This window comes from Bos indicus x Bos taurus, chromosome 25, assembly GCF_003369695.1.
Source record: "Bos indicus x Bos taurus breed Angus x Brahman F1 hybrid chromosome 25, Bos_hybrid_MaternalHap_v2.0, whole genome shotgun sequence".
NCBI lineage: Eukaryota > Metazoa > Chordata > Mammalia > Artiodactyla > Bovidae > Bos > Bos indicus x Bos taurus.
The window spans coordinates 19182380-19208432 of record NC_040100.1 but is presented as its reverse complement, the minus strand read 5'-3'; the positions used below and the strand labels follow the sequence as shown (position 1 = coordinate 19208432).

Sequence of the window (26053 nt, the reverse complement as noted above, 5' to 3'; positions counted from 1 at the left end):
ATTTTTCAGATGAACATCCTCTGGCTTAGAGATCTTGAGTAACTTAGAGTCACAGAGTGAGGAAATGATTAAGCCAGACCTTTTGGCTTCATAGCCTGCATTTGCACTAGCAATCTCACCGGATTGTGAACACCCTTCCACGACACTATATAGAGGTTGAGTTTGGTGTTTTGTAGTCTTGACGTTGTATGTTCTCAGTAGGGTTATATGATGATATATAATTAACCTCCCCACTCTTTGTGAGCATCTCTGTCACTTCCACCCTTTGCTTTTCCAAACAAGGCTGCGGAGGATACCCTTCTGCTCTTGAATGTGTGCATCTGTAGAGAAAATAGAAGGAGGATGTACTTTTAAAATTTTGATACACTTTGATATATTTTGATAAGCTGTCAGGTGGCGATCTTATTTCTAAGTTCTTGGGAGAGACCTCCATGTCATCCCCAAGTAATGTTACAGATTTAGTAAAAATCAGCCCCCTTTGTGCCCCAGGCATCTTGATAAAAAGCTTTTAATAGTAAGGATGGTGATTCCATGTACCATTTCCATGAGATGAAGGAAAATAGGCAGTTTGAATATGTTTATCCTTATTGGATGATCTTATTTAGAGTTTAGTTTCCATTATCAAAATAATAATCAATACTCCTTTCCCTTCTGCATGAAAGGGGGAAAAAGTAAATACTTCCTTTCTCTCTTTGAACTGTGGCAGAATCTTTTTTTTTTTTCTCTTTCAGTCTTGAGGATTCACAGGGAGGGCAAAGATTCCTTTTTTTTGTAAACTTTTCCCAAGCGAATATAAGTGGAGGGACAGGATTGCTTTAGCTCTAAAGCAAGGTTAGATTTTCAAGGTGGTGGTTAGTGACAGGTGGGGAAGCCCTCAATGTGTCAGGTAGGCAAAGCCACCGTCCTTCTGTTGGTGACCTGCCCTGGGCAGGTGTAGGGGGGAGTTCCATGGGCAAAAGTCTGCCCCAGAGCCCCCTGAAAAGTCCAGTTGGGCACCTGTTGGCATTGTGCATCACTCAGAGAACAAATCTCAAGATAGGCATTATGTGAGTGACAATGGGATGAACCTCTGAAAGATTCTTTCTGGGTAAGACCAGAACTGAATACTTCCACTGGAGTCTGGGGCCCAGGGATTTAGAAGGTTCACATAGTGGGATGGTGGTGGTGGATTTCATTAAAATCCAACAAATGCATTTATTTGCCCATTACTGTGACCAGATGTGTTTCCGTGGAGGGTGCTTCCACAGTCTCATTCATCCACATCATCTTTTATGGAGGCACTCCTTGACATAAAACGCCCAATTTCTGTGTAAGAATTTTCCTTTCACTGTCTAGCTATAAAAGAGACTGGTATTCGTCTCTCAATTTTTGCTGGGCACGTGACAATCTGAAATAAAAACCATGTTTCCTGACCTTCCTTCTGCTTGATGTGGCTGACAAGGTTAAGTTTGTGCCAGTGGGATTTGCGAGCAGATCCTGGGTATGACTTCAGAGGAAGGTCCTTACAAGGATGCTCTTTGCTGTGGATGAAAATGCGAATGTAAGAGTTGAAGTTGAGCAGAAATTTGGCCCCATGTGGGGAGAGCATCATCTTGAGGATGAAGAACCAGGAGGACTGGAGGAGCCTGATGGAAACCTCTGGATAAGACAGAGATACCCTTCGGTATTGCTTCAGTCATGCTATATTGGGTTTTAATTGCTCTTGGATAAACTTCATAGTAATGGATACGTCTGCCTTCTGCATTCCAGGCATTGTTTTAAGTGTTTTAGGGAGATTGTCTTATGAATCTTTATTATTGTCCATATTTTACTGATGAGGAAATTGAAACTTAAAGAAAGACTGTAAATGTTATGTCTAAGGTGACACACCTTGTCTTTCTGTGGGCCCGGGATTTTAACTTGTTTGACTCCACTCTCTCTCCTTTTAATCTGCGTGCTTTCCAGAAATGGTTCCAGGCATCTCTCATTCCGTATTGATTGCCTCTCAGTGAGCCAGGTACTGTGCTTGGGGCTAGAGACACACAGGTAAGTGCAAGCAGTCAATTCTTGGGCTTGTGGTACTTGTCTTCCAGTGGAGAAGAAAGGTGTAATCAACCAAGGTAAATAAAATGAGAAGGGACTTCCTGGTATTTCAGTGACTCCCAGTGAAGGGGGTCTGGGTTCGATTCCTGGTCAGGGAACTAGATACCACGTGCTGCAACACAAGTAAGAGTTTGCATGCCACAACCAAAGGTCCCATGGGCTGCAATGAAGATCGAAGATCCTGTGTGCTGCAACTAAGACTCAGCGCAGCCAAATAAATAAATATTCAAAAAAGTTAAAATTATGAGCAGGATGAGTACTATGCAAGACCAGTATCCAGTACTGTAAAAAGTATCCAGTACTGTAAAAGACAGTAATGAAGGGAGTGCAGTTTGAGCATTTACTAAGAGCTGTAACCTATTAGAGGTTTGGAGAGTTGGTCTCTCTATGAGACATCTATACATAGATATTAAAGTGGAGTTAGATACATGTAGCTTGAGCTCAGAGGAGAGGGCAGGGCTAGAAGGTATAACTTTGCGAGTTATCAACATAAAGGTGAAAGTTGAAAGCACGGTCAATGATGATTGCGCCAGCATATGGTGGCTAGAAAGGAAGGCTTAGAAATTTGGTGCAGAACAAATAAAGATGAACTTGTAAAAGAAAGAAAAGTGCAAGGGAACTATAGGAAAGCAAATGCATCCGTATCTTGGCAATTGTAAATAGTACTGCTGTGAACATTGGAGTATATGCTTCGAATGACTGTTTTTGTGGTTTTTGTATATATACCCAGGAGCAGAATGGTTGGATCATATAGTAGTTTTATTTTTAGTGTTTGGAGGAACTTTCATACTGTCTTCCATGGTGGCTGCACCAACTCACATTCCAACCAACAGTGTACACGTGTTTCCTTTTCTCCACATCCTTGCCAACATTCATTGCATGTAGACTTTTTCCTGATAGCCATTTGACAGTATGAGGTGATATCTCATTATTGTTTTAATTTGCATTTCTGTAATAATTAGTGATATTGAGTGTCTTTTCATGTGCTTGTTAGCCATTCATATGTCTTCTTTGGAAAAATGTCTATTCAGGTCTTCTGCCCATTTGGGGGGATTTTTTTATTTTTATTTTTGTTGAACTGTATGAGCTACTTGTCTGTTTTGGATATTAACCCCTTGTCCATTTTACCATTTGAAAATATTTTCTTCTAGTCTGTAAGTCAGTGTTGCTTCAATAAAAAGAAAGCAAATGCAGTTTTGGCACTAAGGGTTTTAAAAAGGGAGGCATGATCTACTATGTTGAATGTCACTAAGACATTTTCTAAATTGAAGTCTGAAAAATATCCATTTGACTTACTCTTAAAGCTTGAAGAAAAGTTGACTTTTTAAGACGTGTCATAGCATTCTGAGAGCTAAGAGATGCCAGATCCAACATCAAAGATATCTCTAAAGGTTCAGAAAGATAGAAATGGGTCAGCATTGAGTGTTAGTTCTTGGGAACAGGGGAGGTGGGTGTGAGGAAAATGAGTCTCTTGTTTAACGAATGTTTAAGGCAACTGGTTCTTTGCCAAGTGCTGTAGATGCCAGGGAAATGGTAAACAGTGAGACACTTTCATCCTTCTGGACCTCATGGTCTAGGTGGGAAGACAGACAAGCAAATTCCAGTCACAATTTAGGTTAATAAGTGCAGAATGTGGCAGTCTGGGTGCTTTTGTCTATAAGAGAAAAATTCTAATGAACAGTGACTTAGGATATTTAGATTTCACTTAGTAAAAAATCCAGGGGTGCGGTCCCAGGATAGAGTCAGCAGTTCACCAGGCTGTAAAGGGTTCAGGCTGTTGATGTCCTTTCATGCTGCCATGGTAGCCTGTTGGATTTTGAACCATGGGTTGTTACAGCATGATCCGAAGATGGCTTCAGCTTTAGGTATTCTCACCTGAGAGTTTGCAAAGATGGGAGGGAAGAAAAGTGTGAAAAAGGCTATTTCTCCAGCTAGCTCCTGCCTTTCATTATGGAGAAAATGCCTTCTAGAAGAATCTAGTGTATTTTCTTTATACCCACTGGCCACAAGTGGGTCCTCATCATTTATTCTAAAAAATTCTGTTCATCACTGCTATCTGCCAGGCATATTTGAAGGTAAAGCAAGGGAAGTGACTCTTAAGCTGAGAAGTAAGGGACCTGTAGGGGTTAGCCATTTAAGCTAAAGGCCAATGGTGAGGGAAGTGTTTGGGGCATGAGGAACAGTATGCAGAGGCTTGGAGGAGAGAGAAGATGTGATAGATACACATCTGATGGTGATAGGATGCTATTCTTGTCTTTAAATGTGACTTCAGTGTGGATTACTACAGACTGGGGCTTGGGAACTGTAACCGCAGTCTAACTGTGGTGATCCCTGAGGCACCCTTATATTCTGAATTGAGGGTTGCCTTGAAGAACTACCTTATTTGGGCTATCTTATTCGGGCTAGCCTTAATCTTTTTTTGCACCCCCTACCCCAGTGGCACATGTCTGCATAGCAGTGAGATATACCCTTCTTTCACTGAAAGGAATATTTTTCACAAGTCTCATCCAAATGAATTAACATTCCCATCTCACCTGACTCAGGAACAAATTTCTGTGCTTACACCTGGGTTGACCATGTGCAGTTGACCGCTGCCTTGAACATCAAAGCCAGTCAGTGTCTTTTTCTGCAGACAGCCCTGGAGAGGCTGTTTCTGGCCACTGCCTGCTCCATGTTCACAGTGACGCTGTTGAATTACAGCTGACATTCTGTGTAAAGTGTACGACTGCTCAGTGCAAGAGGCAAGTGGGAGAGAAGGAGGGAGGGCTTTGTGAAGAGAGGTGAGAGGGGTCAAAAACGCTTTATAATTTTTACTTGGACATTTGTCCTGGAGCCTCTTTTTTTCCCTCTCATTCTCTGCAAAAGTACTGGGTGGATTTGTTTTATGATTCAAATGCATATTTACAGTGAAAGTTTTCCTTCTCTTGACAAGAAATGTCAGGCTGGGAGGAAGGCCTGTTGGGGAGCCCTTGTGTGTCTTCTTGCTCTTGTCTGACCAGGTTGCCTTAATGCACCCAGTTTTCTTCCATGCTAAGAAAAAAGGCTCTTTGTTGTCAGCATTGTGTTTTGGCAGTGTGTAGCTTGTTTGGGAAATTCAAGTTTATTAGATAACTGTCTGGGGAATTTCTCCTGGGAGTGGGCTGACATAACCAGATTTTTCAGAGAATAAAGCTGACCAACTAACTCCACCCTAAAATTAGCCTGCCACCTTGTGCATCCCACAATGCAAATTGTTTTTATTGAAACTTGTAGACCTCTGTCAGCTCTTGGAGGGTACAAAAGCTAGAACATAAAGTACATCTTCATATCTCTGAGACTCCATGTGAAGGGTCATCTGGTCTACCAAGCTACAAGGCGACGATATATGTTCCCACTTGCCAACCCTTTATTAAAACTATTTTGTTTATGTCCAGTTCACAGAATGCCCAATGAATGCCTTGTGTTCCTTTTCTTTTGGTTCATTTTGCTTTGCTTTTCAGCTCATGAGGAATGATGCTGGCCTTCTGGGAAATTACTTTGGTCTTTCAGACAATCCCCAGCAAGAGCATGTGGATATACAGTGACTTGGGAAAGGTCACAGTATTTTAACAAGTGATTTAAAGTGGTTTTGGGGAGAGAGAATTAAGGTGCTGGGTGTTTAGACTGCGTTGGAAATAGGAGCAGTCAGGTAACGTGTGCTTTGGAGCCAACAGCTTGGCTGTGAGTATGAGCTGTGTGACCTTGAATGAATTACTGAACTGGTTTGCAAGTCAGTTTCTTCATCTGTAAAATGGGGATATTAATAGTATATACTTTATGGGTTAGTTATAAGGATTAAATGAGATACACATACAGAGCTCTAGAAAAGAAATTCAATAAAGCAAAGTGGATAATGTGAGCATTTTTAAAAATGAGAAGTCAGTTATCTGTCAGTCTAGACAAATGAATCCAGGTGCCTTGGGTATTTTTTTTTTTTTAATACCAGTTGTTCTCCTTAAGCATCTGTTTCTTTTCACAAATCCTTACTGGATTGCACTAAAAAACCAAGCAGCTGTATTTGTCTAATATTGGATAATTACTGTATAACTGTCTGCTCTCTCTAGTGCTTTGCAAATTGCTGGGAAAACACAAGTAAATCACAAGGTTTGAAAAGAGTGGTATAAATTTGACCAATACACTCTTTGAAAATCATATGTAGTCAACTTGAGTTTGGCTCCAAATTTTCACAGTAGCATCCAAAAGGATGGGTTTGTCTATCTGTCTAACAGTTTTGTACCTCTTGTTCCCAAAATAGAATTGGTGAGGTTGAAATGCTTTTTTTCCCTTCAACCTACAAGTGATGTCACTCTTCCAGAGTTAGCACATTGGTCTTCATATCTTGTTATTCACATCTCATCTGAGTGGCAATAGGAAGGGTGGCTTAAAAAAATTTTTTTTATTATAGTGGCTTAACAGAGTTGTGTTAGTTTCTGCTGTACAGCAAAGTGAATCAGTTATATGTCTACATATATCCCCTCTGTTTAAGATTTCCTTGCCATTTAGGTCATGACAGAGCCCTGACTAGAGTTCGTTGTGCTATACAGCAGGTTCTCATTAATTATCTCTTTTATATGCAGTACTCTATATATGTCAGTCTCAATCTCCCAACTCATCCCACCTCCCCATTCCACCTTGGTAGCCATAAATTTGTTCTCTACATCTATGTCTCTATTTCTGCTTGGCAAATAAGTTCATCTCTACTATTTTTCTAGATTCCACCTATAAATCAGAAAGAGAAAACCAAATATGGTAGAATATCACTTATATGCGGAAGGGTGGCTTTAAGTCTTATCACCAGTCATTTCCATCAGCAAGGATTCTCTTCCAAGCAGAGTAAACCTCTACATCACTTACTTAAATAGAAATCCCAGAGCTGCCATTGTTTCTCCCAACAGAAGAGAATCATTATGAGTTCAGGGTCACATCTCTACTTGAGAAAGATTTGGAAAATGAAGAAATGGAATTCATACAGAAAAGCTGCCTTTTCCTCGTTTCGTATTTGGCAATGTTATTAGCCACATGCCTGACGGGGGTACCACTGAGGTGAAGCAGGAGATTTTAAATAGCATCACTAATGATTATGCTTCCAAACTAAAGCCCCTTCCCCATACTTTTTTTCCAGGTAACTAGGTTTTCCAACAGTGCGGTCATCACCTGAACCTGAATTAGCGCTGACTATTAAATTCCTCATCTGGTTCGAAGAGAGGTCAGGTCATTGGCCACTTCATTGCCTCATTATGAATTAAAACAAAGGGATTATTGAGTTCTTGGACATTTTAAAATTTATTAACCTCAGAAGGATATTTGGTGGCCGAAACCTCTAGTTATAAAGTGAAAGTTCTGTCCAATTTTTTGTGACTATATATTAAAGATAACCGTTTTCTATCTCTTTCTCTCTATAAGATGTCAGGCATTTTTGATACTTTCTTTCCTTCTCATTCTTCATTTCTATTTATTTCCCTTTTCCCCTCCCTTCCTTCCTTACTTCCTTTTTTTTTTTAAAGAAACAACACTTATGTGTACACTTCGATACAGAATGCTTTAATTTCTGAACTGCTATCATTTGATTTTTCCTGTGAACCTTCTCATAGGACCATGCTGCTTGCCCCAGTGCTTTGGCATGTAGCATTTCTGAAAGGATTTTTTTACAGGAGGATGTCACAGGTGACCTCCTTCATTTATTGTTACCATTGACTCATTTTTAGGAGCATCTTAAAACTCTTAACTTACTTACCAAAACCTCACTTGAAAATAGCCTGTTTTTTCCTGCATCTTAACATAATAATTGTTCATTATAGGAAATTTAGAAAATATCAAAAGCATGTAGGGAAAAACAGAGAAAAATTCCCTTCACCCATAATATTACTATCCAGAGGATGTTTATTTTCTGTGCATGTATATGCATATATATTTGATTGTTGGTATTTTTGTCAAATTTGGGATTATCCTCTATAATTTTTAACTTATTTCCCCCCACTTAAATATAGAATGTTGACATATTTTCATGCAAGAAAATTCTGTTACTACAGTGGTTTTCAATTTTGTTTTTACTGTGTCCTGCAGTGGGCTTCCCTGCTGGCTCATCTGGTAAAGAATCCTCCTGCAATGTGGGAGAACTGGGTTCAATCCCTGGGTTGCCTGCAGCAAGAGATACATTTCATATAATGACCTAGAATAAACACACATGCATTTCAAAAAATTCACAAAGCCATAGTGACACTTTGTGTGGTGCACTCTGATATTCTTCTATTTAAAAAGCTGTCCATGGGAGGACTTCCCTGGTGGTCCAGTGGTTAAGAATCTGCCTTGCAATGTAGGGGATGCGAGTTCAATCCTTGGTCAGGGAACTAAGATTCCATATACCCTGGAGCAGCTAAGCCTGTGTGCTACAGCTACTGAGCCTATGTGCCAAAACTAAGACCCAACACAACCAAATAAGTAAATATTTTTTAAAAAGCTGTCCATGGCCCACGAAAACTGGTTTCATGTCTCATTAGGGGTTTGTGACCCACGGTTTGCAAACTACTCCTTTACTGCATGAATTTTATCGGCTGTGTCGTGTTCATTGTATGGTATGAGTGTATCATAATGTATTTAACTCATGTCCTATAGGCAGACATTCATTCACCTTGCTTCCAGTCTTTCCCTGGTCCTACAACATTGCAGTGAGTAAATGGTACAGAAACACACACACACACACACACACTTTCTGAGGACAAGTTCCAGGGCATACATGGACATATGATTACTGGGTCAAAAGGTGAGCAAGTGAGCATGATTTTAAAGCTTTCTGTACACATTGCTGAATTTCCCTCCAGGAAGCTTATATAAATATTTACACTCTCGCCAGCTGTGTATGGGGATGCCCAGTTCTCCCTGCCATCACCCATAAAAATGAAATTCTTTGAGTTCACTTAGAATCTGAATCACAGATGAAATTCACAGAGCATTCAATGGTGAGGGGAGAAATGTTTTTGGCAGTGATCGAGATCTGCTCTATGACTGAAGATTGCTATTGTGTCTAAATTGTATATGTTAATATCCCGTGCAGCATGCTCTGCAGGTGAGGTTTAGTATGTATATTTTCTTGTGTGCCTCCAAAAAGAAGTGTGTATTTTAAACATTGTAGAGTGCTCTTTAGATGCTATAGACCTTCCCATCGTCCTTGGCCATGGGCCCTCTGCTTCTTTCAGAAAGAATATAGATGCAGTAACCATGTGTCATACCATCTTCAGGACAGACTTCATTGCACGTGTGCCTGCTCTCTCTTGGTCTAGTTATATTTCTTTGTTGTCCTTACTTTTGAGTTTGATTGTAGCATCTCTGTAAGAACAGGTATATGCCCTTGTTAAGAGCAACACTACTCTGTGTTCCATTCAAAGGAATAGTTGTCCAACAAAAAGGCATGTGCAAGTTACTTTATTTTTAATCGCAATAGATTGAGAACCACCACTCAGTCCCAATAGATTGAGAACCACCACTCAATCGCAATAGATTGAGTAGATTATGGCTTATCCGCAGAAGGGATACAATGTAGTTGTTAAAAAGAATGAGACAGCGCCGTGCATACAGGCATGGAACAGTCTCCAAGATCTATGGTTGATGAAAAAGAACAGGCTGCAGAGAAGTGTTTAGTGTAAATCCTTGACACTGTGCACTGTCCTGTGAGTGTATTACTTCAATCAAAATAGATAATGGAAAAAAAGTAAAGATTAGCAAGTCTCTAAGATATTTTGCAAAACTGTTTGTCAGAAAAACACACCACCTCGACTGTCTAATGTTGACACTGGTGTTTCTGATTGAGAATTTTTTTAAAGTCTATTTTATTGACGGATAGTTGATTTATAATGTTGTGTGTTAATTTCCACTATACAGCAGAGCGATTCAGTTATGCACATATGTATATTCCTTTTTGTATTCATTTCTGTTATGGTTCATCACAGAATATGGAGCATTCATCACAGAATATGGAGCACAGATCCTTGTGCTGTACAGCGGGGCCTTGTTTATCCAGTCTGTGCCTCCTCACCCCAGCTTCCCACTCTATCCCACCCCCATCCTTTCTTCCCCTGGGAATTTTGAGCTGAGTCCTCCCAGGGTGGTGGAAATCTACTGGGGTTCAAGTAGACACTTGGAAGGAATTAACCCCATTTCCCCGAATGCCCATCCATGACCACCCTATGCACACCCAGGGAGAACCTGCGTCATTCAGGCTGACTTAATCCATTTAGATGGAGCCTTTTCAAAGCTGAATTATGCCAGTTGGTACACCTCATGACTAGAATTATGATCCGCTTCTGAGGTTGCTGATCATTCAAGTGTTTTATGGAAAAGTGAAACTGACAAAAAGCACATGTGCATGCCCAGACACCGAGGCACACACTTTAAAATGAAAAAGTCAGTATTTATGACTTCAGTGCTATGGGCCTTGTGGAAATACTGGGGTGAGCTTAAAGGGAGGAGGTTTGGCTTCATGTGAAGACCCTGAGAATGTGTGTTATACACTTTACACCATTTATCACCTGAATTTAACTACTCTTTTATTCTGATTGGGTTTTCAGCAGATTTTTCTTTTTCTTTTTTTTTTTTTTACGGGTTCCACCCCAGATGGGGGAACTAAGATCCTGCAAGCACCATGGGCAGGCCAAAAGGAAGAAACTCCAGATTTTTCTTTAACATGTATGTTTCCATGTTACTCTCTCCATATACCCCATCCTCTTCTTCCCCCCCACCCCTCCTAGCAGATTTATAGTCAGGTTTTAGCATCATTCTGACCCAGGCTTAAATCTCAGGGTTGCCCAGTCCCAGCTGTGTGACCTTGGGCTAGTTTCTTGGCTTCTCTGAACTTTATTTTTTGATCTTACAAAGTGAAAAGTATAATACTTCTGTCATAGGACTGTTGATTGGGTTCAGTTGTGTCTGACACTTTGCGACCCCATGGACTGTAGCCTACCAGGTTCCTCCGTCTGTGGGATTTTCCAGGAAAGAGTTCTGGAGTGGGTTGCCATTTCCTTCTCCAGGGGATCTTCCCGATCTAGAGATCGAACCTGGGTCTCCCACATTGTAGGCAGACGCTTTACCATCTGAGCCAAAATTATATCAAGTCCCTACCCTCATGCTGTCCCTTAGTAGAGCCTGGTTAATTGAAAGCTGCTTCTTGTTTTTATGTTGTTCTGGGAAAAGAGGCCTCTTGTTTACAAGGTGTTCGTGGGAACTGAGAAGGTCTCTGGGACAGGGACTTCCCTGGTGGTCCAGTGGTTAAGACTCCTAGCTTCCCCTGCAGGGGGCATGGGTTCCATCCCCAGTTGGGGAGCTAAGATACCTGCATACCACATGGCCTGGCCAAAAAACACAAAACCTCATTAGGATGCATATGTTGAATGTGTGCAGTTTTGTGTATTAACTGTATCTGAATAAAGCTTATAAAAAAAGGTCTTTGGGCTGTGCAGGACTGGAAGGCCCACAGCAACAACCCCTTAGAAATAAGGACTCAGAGACTCAGTGGGAAAGTGGCTGTACAAAATCAAGATTCCAGAAGAATCTTCAGTGTTTGTGTCTCCTGTTTCTCGGCAATGATAGCTAAAACCTTAAAATGTTTTAGTACTGTGGATTTGGGGGGTCATGAAAATCCACAGGATTGGAGAGACAGGGCATGACCAAGGAGCCAAGCTGGGAGAATTCAGTAGGGAAATTAGGAGTTTTTTCCTGGGATACTCTCCTGAAAAAGAAATGAAACACAGACAAAGATAAGTATATTAATATGATGTCACATATATATGGAGTCTGGAAAATAATACAAATGAACTTATTTATAAAACAAAAGTGGACTCACAGACATAGGAAAAAAAAATTATGGTTACCAAAGGGAAAGTGGGGGAGAAGGGATGAATTAGGAGTATGGGATTAATAGATACATAGCACTATAAATAAAATAGATTAACAACAAGGATATACTGTATAGCACAGGGAACTATATTCAATATATTATAATAACCTATAGTGGAAAATAACCTGAAAAAGAATACACACACGTATGTATATATATTTATACATGTCATGTCATGTCATCCGGTCCCATCACTTCATGGCAAATAGATGGAAAAACAGTGGAAACAGTGGCAGACTTTATTTTTTGGGGCTCCAAAATCACTGCAGATGGTGACTACAGCCATGAAATTAAAAGACACTTACTCCTTGGCAAGAAAGTTATGACCAGCCTAGACAGCATATTAAAAAGCAGAGACATTACTTTGCCAACAAAGGTCTGTCTAGTCAAAGCTATGGTTTTTCCAGTGGTCATGTATGGATGTGAGAGTTGGACTATTAAGAAAGCTGAGAGCCCAAGAATTGATGCTTTTGAACTGTGGTGTTGGAGAAGACTCTTGAGAGTCCCTTGGACTGCAAAGAGATCCAACCAGTCCATCCTAAAGGAGATCAGTCCTGAGTGTTCATTGGAAGGACTGATGCTGAAGCTGAAACTCCAGTACTTTGGCCACCTGATGCGAAGAGCTGACTCATTTGAAAAGACCTTGAGGCTGGGAAAGGTTGAGGGCAGGAGGAGAAGGGGACGACAGAGGATGAGATGGTTGGATGGCATCACTGACTCAAAGGACGTGAGTTTGAGTAAACTCTAGGAGTTGGTGATGGACAGGGAGGCCTGGTGTGCTGCAGTCATGGGGTTGCAAAGAGTTGGACATGACTGAGTGACTGAACTGAACTGATAGATATATATATCATATGTCATATATATATATCATATATATCATATGTCATATGTATATAAAACTGAATAACCTTGCTGTATACCTGAAACTAACACAATATTGTAACTCAACTACAGCAGTGGTGGTTTAGTTTCTCAGTCATGTCCGACTCTTTGTGACTCAGTGGAGTGTGGCCCACCAGCCTCCTCTGTCCATGGGGTTTCCCAGGCAAGAATAGTGGAGTATGTTGCCATTTCCTTCTCCAGGGGATCTTTCTGATCCAGGGATCAAACCCACATCTCCTGAATTGCAGGCGGATTCTTTATCACTGAGCCACCAGGGAAAAGGTGCACCTGTTCTAAAAGCAATCATTGCTATCTCCAGCCATACTACGCTGAATATGCCTGATCTTGTCTGATCTTGGAAGCGAAGAAGAGTGTGGCCTGGTTAGTACTTGGGTGGGATACCAGCTGGGAATACTGAGTGCCATAGGCTTGTTTAAAAAACAAACTATTGCATAAAACTTTGATTCATTAATTGCCAATGCTCCTTCAGATTATATGGATTACAGAAGAGATCAAGTATAATTGAAGGTGTGTCAACTCTGAAACTATGACTGTTTTTATTTCTAGGACCATGCCTTTCCCTCCTTTAAAAAATTGTTGTGATAAAATAAAAATAACATAAACTTAAAAAAAAAAAAAAAGAAATGGGACACAGTGTTTGGAAAATGTCCCAGACATCTCATGGTGTGAAAGCCTGTGGTTTTCTCTACTGCCCACAACTTCCACATGTTTGCATATTGAAGCCTCTAAAATACTGGTCTTGCCATCAGATCCATAACTCACTTGTATCATTTTGATTTGAGAGATGCAGAAGACATAGAATAGATGCAAGTTCTGTCCTGGTGCCCAGATTCTCATCCTCTTTAGATGAAATGTACTTTGGTTTAACAATACCACTTGGGCGGGCAGGAAAGTGATAGAGAGGAAGTTATTTTTTGCGATTTCAATCCCAAAGACAGATTTCCAAGTACAAAGTGGTAGAGTCTTGTATTGTGAGAGACTTGAAGCCTCAGATTCTCATGAGAGACTTGAAGCCTCAGATTCTCACTCATTTCCTTCCCCTCCTTGTTGTCATGGGGACTTCTTTTCCCTGAGTTATTACATCTTGTACTTCAGCAAAAATTTTATTGCTTCGGGACCATCGAGTCTCGGGTGGGACATTTTTCACTGGTCATGGTGTAATACACAGAGGTAATTTCTTTCAAATGACTTTTCTTGAAGTGGTTTTCAATGAATTGAGAAGGGTTAAGAGTATAAATGGAGGCCTGAATTTCCAGCATCGGGTCCAGGCGTGGGGTGTATCCCCTCCGCTTTGCCAGAGCCTTCGAGGTGGATGTGCAGTGGTCTTGGTGGTGCAGAAATAGGCAGAAATCCGTTTGATTCTCTTGTTTGACCACAAAAAAAGCATTATTCAATGCTATAATCTGTTTTAGTCTCTCCCAGACCACTTCTGAAAGTTTTATTTCTGAAGTGGAGTGTTTTCATCAAAAGGGAATAGTCAGGATTTCCCAAAGGTGGAGGTTAGTCATTATACTGGGGAAACAGTTAGACAAAGCAATCTCAATGGATGAGTGCATGCTGGAGTCTTCAATGATGCCCTGGGTGTTGCACCGGCAGCCTCTGATTTTTATCTATTTTCTTTGTCTTTTGAGGAGCTTGTATACATGGTATTTTCTTTCCTTTTGTTACTTTGAGCCCAAACAGTGAGAGATTTGACATTTGAACAGTTCTTGGCTTGTTTTCTTCTTGTTTCTTTTTCCTCCTTTCCTGCCTCTCCCTTCCTCTTCCCCTTCCCTTCCTCCCTTCCTTGCTTCTTCCCCTTCTCCCTCCTCCCTCCCTCCTGTTCTCCCTCCCTTCCTGAGTTGGGGGATCTCCAAAACCACTTTCCTGTTTGGTGGTTTGCAAGCAGGACTCACAGAACTCAGAAAAGCTGTTATTCTCAGAGTCCTGAAAGGATGCATGTTAAAATCAGCAAAGGACAAAGACACAGAGGGCAGAGTCCAGGAGAAACCAGACCCAGGTTTCCATATGTGTCCTCCCAGTGGAGCCGCACAGACAGCACGAATTCTCCCAGCAACAGTGACAGATGTGCTAAGTGATGCCAACCAGGGATGCTCACCGAGGCTTGCTGTCCAGGAATCGTGCTGGGGACCTGTCACCTAGGCCTGGAGTGCCTGTGCGTAGACCATAGCTACTCAGCCTCCAAGATCCGCCCCTCCAAAGATCCAGCTGATTTGGCATGGCCCACACAAAAACAGCTGTTCACTGTACATCACAGTGTTAGCATAAACTGGCATGTTCCAATGTCTCAGTTATACAGACCCTTCTCAGGTGGGGTATTTATTCCAAGGGTTCAGAGTTTACCTCCCAGGGCATGGTCAAGGGTCAGGCTTTTCTTTGGAGTGTGCAGGGTTTGGGGCCTGCAAACCTCCTGAGTTAACCCTTTAATGCACTCCCATCCCAGCACGGACTGTAGGTCAGGCAAGTGTAAGCTTCTGGGGAAAATAAAGATGCTTTCTTCCATTACACGCAAACCTGAAGACTTGCTTGGAGGCTGTTAGGAGGTTTGTTTTGGTCACTTTGCTGTCCCACAGTGAGCAGGCCATTTGGTTAGAGTCTATTATGGGAGGATAACACTTTTCATAATGTTTGCAAAGGAGCACTTCCATCATATTGCTGCATTTCCACGTGGCCTCGCCTGATCCAAGATTGGGGTAGAAACACTGCAAAACCCACAAGGCCTGCTAGAGATGGCCTGCCCTCTTTTAGGATCCAGGGAATAAGTGGCAGTCAAAGCAACTGGATCAGGCTTTCCAGTTTTGAAACTTATGTCTTTAAAACAAATATTCTAAAGAAAATATTGTAGCTTTTCCCTCTCCTTTCCTTTCTCTCACTGCCTTCCCTGCCCGCCCACCCCCACCCCCCATCCCCCCCCCCCCCCCCAGCTCCTCAAACCCAGGACAGCAGATGAACGTCAGGAGAGATTGCCGAACAGGTGGTACTTTTGGGAGGCAGTTTACATCAGCTACCTTTTTACATTGGATGAATTCTGTCAACACATGTCTGCTCCAATAAATGGATATTCTCATTCTGATGACTCATTTGGTGAACTGCATTGATATGCCATCTCTTGGGCTGATCCTTGTAACCCTGCCACCCAAACAGTAGGAAATGAATGATTATTTTTGTGCTAACAAGCAATGGAGAACAACAAGCTTTTTTTCCCCTTGGCTATTCACACTGGTACCCATTGACCTTCAGCTGGCATTCTGAATGGCACAGTGGATGGGTAGAGCCTGAGTGACCCCATGGGGCTCTTGACACCCTGAAGAGGCATATTAAGAAATGGGTTTTGGCAATAGGGTCATGCAGTCTTGGCTGATGGAATAACAATCCCCAAAGCATCCCACTGCATGAATAAGATCAGTTAGATTTCTGGAAGGAGGCAAGGTTGTGTGGGTTATTGGAGGCTATGCATTTTACTTGTCGATCTTGCTCCTGATGCTTCCTAGCTGTGGGACTTGGGATGTGTCATCTAATCCTTCAGGCTGTCTGTTTCCTCGTCAATTACAGCAGGGTAACAATAGTAACTATTTTACTGGATAGTTATGCTGATTTGCAGGGTAGAGCTAGTAAGACTTTCCACCAGGAAAGCCTTGGCTGCTTAGTACATAGCCATGTGAGAAATAGATTTGGGGGCCTGGATCTGATAGATAGAGTGCCTGATGAACTATGGAATGAGGTTCGTGACATTGTAAAGGAGACAGGGATCAAGACCATTCCCATGGAAAAGAAATGCAAAAAAGCAAAATGGCTGTCTGGGGAGGCCTTACAAATAGCTGTGAAAAGAAGAGAAGCGAAAAGCATAGGAGAAAAGGAAAGATATAAACATCCGAATGCAGAGTTCCAAAGAATAGCAAGAAGAGATAAGAAAGCCTTCTTCAGCGATTAATGCAAAGAAATAGAGGAAAACAACAGAATGGGAAAGACTAGGGATCTCTTCAAGAAAATCAGAGATACCAAAGGAACATTTCATGCAAAGATGGGCTCGATAAAGGACAGAAATGGTATGGACCTAATAGAAGCAGAAGATATTAAGATGAGGTGGCAAGAATACACAGAAGAACTGTACAAAAAAGATCTTCACGACCCAGATAATCACGATGGTGTGATCACTGACCTAGAGCCAGACATCCTGGAATGGGAAGTCAAGTGGGCCTTAGAAAGCATCACTATGAACAAAGGTAGTGGAGGTGATGGAATTCCAGCTGAGCTATTCCAAATCCTGAAAGATGATGCTATGAAAGTGCTGCACTCAATATGCCAGCAAATTTGGAAAACTCAGCAGTGGCCACAGGACTGGAAAAGGTCAGTTTTCATTCCAATCCCAAAGAAAGGCAATGCCAAAGAATGCTCAAACTACCATACAATTGCACTCATCTCACACACTAGTAAAGGAATGCTCAAAATTCTCCAAGCCAGGCTTCAGCAATATGTGAACCGTGAACTTCCTGATGTTCAAGCTGGTTTTAGAAAAGGCAGAGGAACCAGAGATCAAATTTCCAACATCTGCTGGATCATAGAAAAAGCAAGAGAGTTCCAGAAAAACATCTATTTCTGCTTTGTTGACTATGCCAAAGCCTTTGACTGTGTGGATCACAATAAACTGTGGAAAATTCTGAAAGAGATAGGAATATCAGACCACCTGATCTGCCTCTTGAGAAATTTGTATGCAGGTCAGGAAGCAACAGTTAGAACTGGACATGGAACAACAGACTGGTTCCAAATAGGAAAAGGAGTTCGTCAAGGCTGTATATTGTCACCCTGTTTATTTAACTTATATGCAGAGTACATCATGAGAAACGCTGGACTGGAAGAAACACAAACTGGAGTCAAGATTGCCGGGAGAAATATCAATAACCTCAGATATGCAGATGACACCACCCTATGGCAGAAAGTGAAGAGGAACTCAAAAGCCTCTTGATGAAAGTGAAAGTGGAGAGTGAAAAAGTTGGCTTAAAGCTCAACATTCAGAAAACAAAGATCATGGCATCTGGTCCCACCACTTCATGGGAAATAGATGGGGAAACAGTGGAAATAGTGTCAGACTTTATTTTTCTGGGCTCCAAAATCACTGCAGATGGTGACTGCAGCCATGAAATTAAAAGACGCTTACTCCTTGGAAGGAAAGTTATGACCAACCTAGATAGCATATTCAAAAGCAGAGACATTACTTTGCCAACAAAGGTCCGTCTAGTCAAGGCTGTGGTTTTTCCTGTGGTCATGTATGGATGTGAGAGTTGGACTGTGAAGAAGGCTGAGCGCCGAAGAATTGATGCTTTTGAACTGTGGTGTTGGAGAAGACTCTTGAGAGTCCCTTGGACTGCAAGGAGATCCAAGAAGTCCATTCTGAAGGAGATCAGCCCTGGGATTTCTTTGGAAGGAATGATGCTAAAGCTGAAACTCCAGTACTTTGGCCACTTCATGCGAAGAGTTGACTCATTGGAAAAGACTCTGATGCTGGGAGGGATTGGGGGCAGGAGGAGAAGGGGACGACGGAGGATGAGATGGCTGGATGGCATCACTGACTCGATGGACATGATTCTGAGTGAACTCCAGGAATTGGTGATGGACAGGGAGGCCTGGCATGCTGCGATTCATGGGGTCGCAGAGTCGGACACGACTGAGCGACTGATCTGATCTAATCTGATCTGATGTAACAAGGACTTTGTTGCCAGCATCAGTAGTAGTAGTAAAGATGTTACATTCTGCTACTAAACTGATACTGAGGTAAGGATTTCTGTATTTACCTTCTAGATTTATAGGTGAAAGATGCCTTCCCAATAAGACAGTCTCTGAGATCCATCCCATGGAGGGGATTTCTAGAGTCTAGACTTCCTCTTCCTCCAAGGTATGGGGAACTGGAAACAGTGGATGATATATTTTAGAGGTTATCAAGATGGATGCACACACATTTTATTATTTTAGAAGTGCCAGTACATTGGTGATATAAGATACTCTTTAGTGTCTTTGGCTATTGTACCTCTGAGTAATCTTGACTCCATACATCTTGAGCCTGGGCTCAAGTAACTGAGTTTGTTACATATTCTCTTTTCATCTTAGGGCATGGTACAAGGAGCTCACTGGGAGCCATCTGTCCGCCAGGAAACTCCCATGCGCGAGGCGACACTGGATGCCCCCTGTACCTGGACTTGTTTCCTCAGGCCCGTGATCCTCAAGCCTGGTCATGTAGCAATGAGGTAGTGAGTGAGACTTTCTAAAATGACTCCGTTCTCTAGGATCCTGAAGAAGCTACATGAGAATTTATCTCCAGTCTAGGCTCTAGGACTAAAATTCCTGGTATTAGAAAAAAAAGCAATGCTGGAAGTTGGTTGGCTTGGATTGTGGCCTCTGTCCTCTCCCCATTTTTTTTTTTTGGTATGAATTTTTGGGAAAATTGGGGAAAAAATAACTTCCCATCAGACTCAGTTTCCCTTTCTGAAAAATGGTGGGGAAGCAGAGGAGACTAAACTGGTTAATAGGTGAGTACAAAAGTCTGGCTTGGTCCTTTGAGCTTAAAAGCACATGGCAGTGGCATATGATGGGTGTGTGGAGGCTGCCTGGGTTCCAGGCTTAGAGGCTGCTCACTGACCGTGTGATCTTAGATTACAGAACCTTTCTGAGCCTCTGTTTCTTCCTTTTAAAAATTTGGATAGCCATAGTATCTATCTCATATTCATAGGTAAAGTTTCTATAAGGACTAAATGGGTTAAACGAAAGTGCTTGAAAGTGAAAGTCACTCAGTCGTGTCTGACTCTTTGCAACACTTGGACTATACAGTCCATGGGATTCTCCAGGCCAGAATACTGGAATGGGTAGCCTTTCCCTTCTCCAGAGGATCTTCCCAACCCAGGGATTGAACCCAGGTCTCCCGCATTGCGGGTGGATTCTTTACCAACTGAGCAATCAGGGAAGCCTTGAATGGGTTAAATGAATGTAATGTGCTTAGAATGGTACTTGGCGTCTCTAGTGTTGCTGCATAGGTGATGGATATATTATAATTGTTATTATATGAGGGTGTATTGGAGAAGGCAATGGCACCCCACTCCAGTACTCTTGCCTGGAAAATCCCATGGGCAGAGGAGCCTGGTAGGCTGCAGTCCATGGGGTCGCTAAGAGTCGGACACGACTGAGCGACTTCACTTTCACTTTTCACTTTCATGCATTGGAGAAGGAAATGGCAACCCACTCCAGAGTTCTTGCCTGGAGAATCCCAGGGACTGGGGAGCCTGGTGGGCTGCCGTCTATGGGTTTGCACAGAGTCGGACATGACTGAAGTGACTTAGCAGCAGCATGAGGGTGTATTATTACTATATGAAGGTTAAATTCACTCCTACAAAGGAGCGTGCTCTCTGTATTATAAACATTTTTAAAAACATGGCTCTCTTGGTCTGTCTTTATAGATATTTATTTACTAAAAGAAAGCACAGTCATGTGATCATGAACAGCTGACCCTTAGCCTCAGTGCAGGGATCAATCACATGGGGACTGCGGAGGGGGAAGATTTCAGGCTCCATCCATCCAGTGGCACAACCCTCACTCTCTCTGGCCCTTCACTGCATGTGCACTGTGGACTCTGTGTTGCCAGAGCCTCCAAAACCACAAATATGAATTTTCATATGAAATCTCCCAGCTTTTTAGATTGTTAGTGAAATGAAGTCGCTCAGTTGTGTCCGACTCTTTGCAACCCCATGGACTGTAGCCTACCAGGCTCTTCCATCCATGAGAATCTCCAAGCAAGAATACTGGAGTGGGTTGCCATTTCCTTCTCCAGGGGATTTTCCCAACCCAGGTATTGAACCTGGGTCTCCTGCATTGTAGGCAGATGCTTTACCATCTGAGCTACCAGGGAAGCCATTTAGAATTTAGATTGTTACCAAAGTGTAAAATTGCATGATGAGGCAAATGCACCCAGCTGTGCAGGACTCCTGGCTTTGATCTCAAATCTCAGTGGCCCACCTCCTCATTTGTGGGAATGAGGACCCAGGGCCCCAGAGGAGTGTGGCATGAATGGGTGTGTAGACTTGGCAGGTTTAGGACCAGAAACCAGGTTCTAACTCCCACCTATATTGATTGTGTGCTTGTGTTCCAGGCACTATATGAGATGCTGGAGTACAGTGGAGCCCAAGGAGACATAGTTTCTCTTCCTTAGGGAATTTACAAGGTGGTGGAGCCACAAACAAGCCAACAATCCCAGGCCTTTCTGATTCTTCTAGGAGGCTGCAGCTAGTGTAATGAGCAGCCCCGTGTGATCTGGACAGGTGAGCTAGTGAATTCAGGTGACCCTTCCTATGTGACACAAACATATCCCACCATAAATCTTTGGGGGGGGGGAGAGAGAGAGTGCTAGAAGCCAAAGGGAGCACTTGGTGGGGATTTCAGGCTTTATAAGGGAATGATGAAGGGACCAGTAGCTTCATTGGCCCAGTTGAGTTTTCTTCTATTTCTTACATTATTCTCCCTGGGACATTCATGCCAGGCTATGGAAGGCTGACCTTACCAGGAGTCCTATCTACTGGGGAGTGTGCTTTGTGAATTCTGAGTCAGGCTTTGATCTAGAAAACCCTTGGCAATGTAACTGATTTCCTAGGATATTGCAGTGAATACACTTTGTGTCCTCTATGTATGTTGTTCAATGCACAGTGGGGTCCGTGCACGGAAGGGCATGGCCTCTAGTCACTTACACTCTTGTAGAAGAAGTCTCATCCTAACCTCGGGTAAGAGGCCGACACAGTCTACCTGCTTGAACATTTAAGCCACCAGCCCTCCAGGGTCTAGTAGTGAACAGGATTCCCCTGCTATCTGAAAGTAGAGCATGAAACCTTTTTGTAAACTGAAGTGGTGTGAGGCGAAGAAGCAAGTTACCTTAGGACACATTCTGCTTGTTGATGCACAAAATCAATTAAGGTAAAGCACAGGTGTTCATGGACACAGTTCAGAGCCATGGCGGTTTGAGGCTGAGATGCTGAGTGTGGTTCCTGGGGAAGGCGGTTGGTGGTGCCCCCTCACTGCAGGTGATGATTTCTGCCTCTATAATGGCTGAACTTGCAGTAAAACAAACCCTGGATGGTATTTTCGCTTTTTACCTTTTTTCATAACAGTGAAAAATCCTCTTAGAATTTCTTTCAGTTAGCATAAATAGGTAACTTTTGTTGTTTTTCAGTTGCTAAGTTGTGTCCGACTCTTTGCGATACCAGTGTATCGGTCTTTTGTAAAAGCAAGGTGACATAAAGCAAACTTTTGAAAATGCTGCTGCTGCTAAGTCGCTTCAGTCGTGTCCAACTCTATGCGACCCCATCGACGGCAGCCCACCAGGCTCCTCTGTCCTGGGATTCTCCAGGCAAGAACACTGGAGTGGGTTGCCATTTCCTTCTCCAATGCATGAAAGTGAAAAGTGAAAGTGAAGTCACTCAGTCGTGTCCAACTCCTAGGGACCCCATGGACTGCAGCCCACCAGGCTCCTCCGTCCATGGGATTTTCCAGGCAAGAGTACTAGAGTGGGTTGCCATTGCCTTCTGAAAATGAGGGATGCCTATATGTTTGTAAGTCAGGGCTCCGTATTTTGCAAGTGACATCATCCTTCCCCAAGAAAGGAATTGATTTGTTTAACTAAGTGAAAAATCTAGCATCCTGCAGTGGTTTCAGGCACAGCTGCATCCAGGGATTCAAAACCATCCAGGCTCTGTCTGTCTCTACTTCCTTGCTCTGCTCTGTGCTGGCTTCGTTCTGAGACAGGCCTCCTTCATGGGGTGGCTGCCAATAGTTCCAGGCTTACTTTCAGATGGCCCGCCCACAGTGGAAGAGAGGGAATACGGCTTTCTCAAGAAGATTCAGCAGAGGTTCCAAAGGTGGTTCTCATTGGCTCTGATGGGTAACATACGCATCCCTGAACCAATCACTATAAACCTAATGGCACAGACCAGGTGTCCTGCCATCCCTGGAGCTGGGCTGGAGGCATCCTGCCCCGAACAACACAGACCAAGAGGAAGCAGGGCTGTTCCCCAAACGAAAGTTGGGGTACTAATTACTAGAGATTGCAGAATAAAACCTAGGCAGAGAGGCTTTAATGGGTCAAAGTCTTTGCCTAAAATCTTTATGTAACAGTTGAATTTTTTTTATTATTATTAATCATTAAGTTCCATTCCAGTTTGCAATGATTCTTAGGAAACATTCTCCGTCTGTCTGAGTGCAGGTTGTATCCCTTCCTGCCTCAGAGTGGCCTCTGAGATACCACCGTCCTGTGGTGTCTGAGCAGCTGCTGCTGCTGCTAAGTCGCTTCAGTCGTGTCCAACTCTGTGCAACCCCATAGACAGCAGACCACCAGGTTCTGCCGTCCGTGGGATTCTCCAGGCATGAACACTGGAGTGGGTTGCCATTTCCTTCTCCAATGCATGAAAGTGAAAAGTGAAAGTGAAGTCGCTCAGTCGTGTCCGACTCTTAGCGACCCCATGGACTGCAGCCTACCAGGCTCCTCCATCCATAAGATTTTACAGGCAAGAGTACTGGAGTGGGAAAGGATATTTCCAAAGCTGTATTCAGGTTTTCCAGAGAAACAGAACCAATAGTATTCGATCTCTCTCTCTCTCTAACTACGCCTGTTTGTTGTTGTTCAGTCACTAAGTCGTGTTCGACTCTGCGACCCCGTGGAATGCAACATGCCAGGCAACTCTGTCCTCCACTATCTCCTGGAGATTGCTCAAACTCATGTCCATTGAGTAGGTGTTGCTATCTAACCATCTCATCGTCTTCCACCCTCTTCTCCTTTTGCCTTCGATCTTTCCCAGCATCAGAGTCTTTTCCAATGAGTCAGCTGTTCGCATCAGGTGGCCACAGTATTGGAATTTCAGCTTCAGCATTAGTCCTTCCAATGAATATTCAGGGCTGATTTCCTTTAGAATCTTCTGATCGGTAGTCAGACATATTATCCATTGCACCACTGCCCCCCTGCTGATTTCCTTTAGGATGGACTGATTTGATCTCCTTGCTGTCCAAGGGATTCTCAAGAGTCTTCTCCAGCACCACACTTCAAAAGCATCAATTCTTCGGTGCTCAGCCTTCTTTTTAAAGAAGACTGAATGCATGCCTCTACCTCTATCTATCTGTGTCTGGAGTTGGGCTGGAGTAATCTCTATCTGTACCTGTATCTGTGTCTCTACATCACTTATAGGAAGATGTTAATTTATTATAGGAATTGGTTCATGTGATTACAGAGGTCAAGAAGTCTCATGATGTGCCACCTCCAAGTCAGAGAACCAGGAAAGCTGGTGGTGCGTAATTCATTCCGAGTCTGAAGGCCCAAGAAGCAGGAGTGTCAGTGTCTGAGAGCAGGAGAAGGTGGGCATCCCAGCTCAAGCCTAGAGCAGATTTGCCCTCCATCTTTTTTTCTTTAAAGCGGAGTTGTTGGTTTTTCTTTTTTTTAAATTATTTGTTTTTGGCTGCACTGGGTCTTTTTCCGTTGCGACGAGCAGGGGCTCCTCTCTACTTGTGGTGCATGGGCTTCTCGTTGTGTGGCTTCTCTTGTTCTGGAGCACAGGCTCCAGGTGCCTGGCTTAGGTGGTTGTGGTTCCTGGGCTTTAGAGTGCAGGCTCAGTAATCGTGACACTCAGGCTTAGTCACTCCACGGCATGTGGAATCCTCCCAGACCAGGGATTGAACCCATGTCCCCTGCACTGGCAGGCGAACTCCCAACCACTGGACCACCAGGGAAGTCCATTTCCTCCATCTTTTTGTTCTTTTCAGGCTCTCAAAAGGATAGATGATACCCTCCCACCCTGGTGAGAGTGGCTTCTCTTGGCTCAGTTCTAGTGATTCAAATACTTGTCTTTTTTGGAAACACACTCAGACACATCCAGAAATCATGTTGTACTGGCTATCTGGGCATCCCTTTGCCCAAACAAGTTGATGCTTAACATGAACCATCACAAAGGCGGAGTGAGAAGCCTGGTTGGAGTGACGATCCAAAATGATGTTAGAACCTGTCTTTGAAGATGTGATCACTCTTGGTCATCTTGTCCCTGCAGAGTGACCTTGGCCCCTTAAATATTGGATGTGGTTCATTTGAAGTGAGAAAAGAAAGCAGGCCACAGGAAGTTGCTTATTAGTGTCTGAAGCAAAATTCACTGTGTGGATTTAGGACAGTTGCTGTGAGATCACGTGTTGTATAGCATATATAAAATTCCTGGCACCCACTGGATGTTCAGTAAAGGTTCTCAGATTTCCTTGAATCTATCCTGTCCCCTGTTACCCTTAGGATCACTAGGAATAGAGCATTGCAAATTAAACTGTCACAGTAGTACTTTTACATTTAGAATTTAAAAATTTTTGTATTTATTGGAAAGAGCATTCTTATGCTTGAACATTTATCATCCGTCAGTCTCCTGCGTTCAAACATCAGTAAAAAAAACAAATGAACTAAATTGGCCCGTGGACTCCTTAACATTTCCTATTCAGTGTGACCCGTCTAAGCCACCCTCAGTTTGCAATGTCTTTCTCTTGCATGTTCCTTGCGGTATAGTTCTTATTTCACCCAGGCGGTTGCCCTGGCAGCATTTCTTAAAGAGCACTCCATCCTTGTCCCCAGAACTTTTTTTGCAGGCTGCTGTTGGTTTTGACGCACAGGCTCGGGAAGTGACAATATGTGATGATAACTGTGACACACATTTTAATTTCAGATAGGTTAAAATGTGAATTAAAAATACACATTTTAGGATTAATGAACTGTGGTAGTTTGCCCAGCTTCCTCTGCTCCTCCCAGCTTTGCTAATTGCAGCACTGGGGCAGCAAAATGTCATCTAATTGCCCATAGAATCATGTCCCCTTTTCTGATGTGGTTCAGAAAGTGTGTGGGTAACTTCTGCGTTCCGCTCATCCTCTTTCTCCTACATGAAATCTCCCCAGCTGACAGCAAGCAAACTCAGTCTGCCGCAGCTAAGCATCTATGGCCATAAAGTCAACTCTCGCCTCTTTCCCCATCGCTCATTATGTGCCAGGCACACCAGCCTTCTCCCTGTTCATTACACAGCCCAGGCTTCTTTCTAACTGGGGGCCCTGGCCTTTGTTCTCTCCTGTATCAGTGGTTCTCAACAAGGGGTGTGATGGCCCTTCCTTTGGGGAAAGGAGCGGGGA

At 43.0% G+C, this 26053-nt stretch overlaps 1 protein-coding gene and 1 non-coding gene across 2 annotated transcripts in view; one reads left to right on the top strand and one right to left on the bottom strand.

Annotated features, from left to right (window-relative positions):
• HS3ST4 (heparan sulfate-glucosamine 3-sulfotransferase 4) overlaps positions 1-26053 on the top strand; it is a 496738-nt gene that overhangs the window by 25892 nt on the left and 444793 nt on the right. The window lies entirely within an intron of this gene.
• TRNAC-ACA lies at positions 20709-20780 on the bottom strand. The gene has a single exon. It is a non-coding gene; the product is annotated as a tRNA-Cys (tRNA).